Source organism: Heterodontus francisci, unplaced genomic scaffold (assembly GCF_036365525.1).
Source record: "Heterodontus francisci isolate sHetFra1 unplaced genomic scaffold, sHetFra1.hap1 HAP1_SCAFFOLD_51_2, whole genome shotgun sequence".
In the NCBI taxonomy this organism is placed as follows: Eukaryota; Metazoa; Chordata; class Chondrichthyes; order Heterodontiformes; family Heterodontidae; genus Heterodontus; species Heterodontus francisci.
In genome coordinates this window covers 307,301-309,849 of record NW_027141369.1, presented here as the reverse complement: position 1 = coordinate 309,849, position 2,549 = coordinate 307,301, and the positions used below count along the sequence as shown (strand labels likewise).

Here is a 2,549-nt window from a genome sequence, read left to right as displayed (position 1 = left end):
TTCAGCTCTTCTCTTAAGTTGCCGTATTCACAAACCTCCGTGAGTTTGTTCAAGTTTTTGATAAATGAATGAATACTCTCCCCTTTCTGTTTGGTACGCTTATTAAATTCAAAGTGATTCCTGACAATGCAGCGGCCAGCCGACGTCATCAGAGCGCTCCAAGCTGCGCACATGCACAAACAGTCTCCTGCGCTCTGAGATGCTGCGCATGCTCAGCCTACGTCTTCCAGGACGAAGTGGCGCATGCGCAGGAAAACTCTCTACCCCCTCTCAGCCACTCACTCCAGGCCGCTCGCTGCCCGCTCCTCGCTACCCTGCTCCCCCGCCCTCCGGCCGCTTGCTACCCCCCCCCCCACCCCCGCACTGCCCTCTCTCCGTCCAGTCACGCCCCGCTTCCCCCCCACGTCCCTCCAGACACTAGCTCTCAGCCATGCTGCTTCCCTCCTCTCGGCCTCTCGCTCCAACATTCGATCATTCTTCACCGCACCACCTGATAAAGCAAGGCGAGCCTCGAGGGGAGATGGGGCAATGTTGGAGCAAGTGGCCGAGAGGAGGGAAGCGGCAGAGCCCATGGCCTGGAGTGTGAGCGGCCAGAGAGCAGGATGGGGGTGGTGGTGGGGGAAGCGGGGAGTGAGCAGTCAGAGAGTGGGATGGGGGGAAGCGGGGAATGATCGTCCGGAGAATGGGATGGCACTGTTTAGAGGGGATTTGAGGAAAAAATGTTTCACCTCGAGGGTGGTTGGAATCTGGAACACATTGCCTGAAGGAGTGGTGGAGGCAGGAACCCTCACAACATTTAAGAAGTATCTAGATGAGCACTCAAAACGCCACAGAATACAAGGCTACGGCCACGTGCTGGAAAATGGGATTAGAATAGACAGGTACTTGATGGCCGGCACGGACACGATGGCCGAAGGGCCTGTTTCTGTGCTGTATAACTCTCTGACTCTATGAAACCTCACTGAATTACAGAGGGTGTGCAGCACTGTCAGAGGTGCTGTCCTTCTGATGAGACTTCAAACAGCGCAACGTTCTCCGAGTATCAACCAAAACATGTCCATTGTGTAGATATGTGCCATATTTGCTTATGAAGTGACAGTCACTGCTCCGAAAGTAATTCACTTTAGGTGAATTAAGATGACTTGGTACTATATAACTGGCGAATGCGCAAGAGGTCGCGGGGGACTATTGGGGGTGGGACGGAGGCGGCGATGGCAACCTTTGAGGGTATTTTTGGGTCTAAGTTGTTTTCTGTGATAAATTGAGTAGCTCCATCTTTAATCCTGGCAGCTGCCTGAATGTCACAGACAGTGACGTTTCAGTGGAAGAGGCTGCATTTGCGCATGTGCTAGTACAGCGTCACCTGGTGGTTGCATTGTCAGCAAATGCAGCGTTTTAACTTTGGCTCCACGATGACATTTATTTCCTCAATTAAAATAGGTCTTGAGTGCCTTAATAACTTCTTCACACATAGCCTACACACTCCCTCCATGGCAGACAATAGTGTACTGACCTGCTCCATGTCTGGCTTCTGCACGAGACCCGATGCAGTACGATACCTTGCAAACCTCTGGAACCATCTCGGCCACTCCTCGGCTTGGTTCAGTCCAGTGACCTTTTCAAAGGTACAGGCAAAGATTTCTCCATCATTGCTTTGGTTTACTGTGGCCCCCATATAATATTCTGATATCTGTCAAGGCTCAGTACACAATTTATAAGAATCTGACGGTTAAAATAACCTGAGTTTACTCTACACATCTTGCATTGAAGGTTTCATCGACAACTCTCCATGAGGTGCCGGACAGATTATATTACATCACTTCCTGTGATGATGCACATAGTCTATTTATATAATCAGCCCAGTAACAACCCAATGTCCACTCTTATATTATTGTACAGATGTGAGAAAAGCTGAGGATGAGAATGGAACGTCTGAATGAAGATTTCATGATGCTGATGATGTAAATGAGGCTGATCTGTTTCCCATTCCACAATCCCTCTTTATTTCTGTGCATGTTTCTCGATGCTGTTTCAACCAAACTGAAAAAGAATCACAAATCCTCCTCTGGAGCCTCAGGTGTCTATTAACAAAAGGCATGGTGGCCAAGTGGTAAGGCGTCAGTCTCGTAAACTGAAGATCACGGGTTCAATCCCCGTCTGTGCCTTATGGTTAGTTTCTCACTTTAAATGTGATGTTACCAGAAAAGATGTCCGTTGCATTCGTTTTGGCCATCTGCAAATCAGTGTGATGTTACACTTTATCCTGGACACTGGGAAGAACATGAGGAGTAGCCACATGGTCCCTCGAGCCTTCTCTGCCATTGATAGAGTGAAAGTAACTGAGGTCCAAGCACTCAACCTTATTACTGTGCATTTGCTTGATATTTAACAGAGCTATTCTATTAATCCCACATCCCGCACTCCTGTCCTTTCCCCCATTGTCCTGTTATATTTTCCATGTCAGGTATTTATACAATTCCATTTAGAGTTAACATTGAATCTGCTTCCACTGACCTTTCAGGATTGCATTCCAGACCAGAGCAACACAC

General features: G+C 48.5%; 1 non-coding gene across 1 annotated transcript; it reads left to right on the top strand.

The window, feature by feature from the left end:
• Window positions 1–2,093: 2,093 nt before the first annotated feature.
• trnat-cgu (transfer RNA threonine (anticodon CGU)) lies at window positions 2,094–2,165 on the top strand. The gene has a single exon. It is a non-coding gene; the product is annotated as a tRNA-Thr (tRNA).
• The last annotated feature ends 384 nt before the right edge of the window (window positions 2,166–2,549 follow it).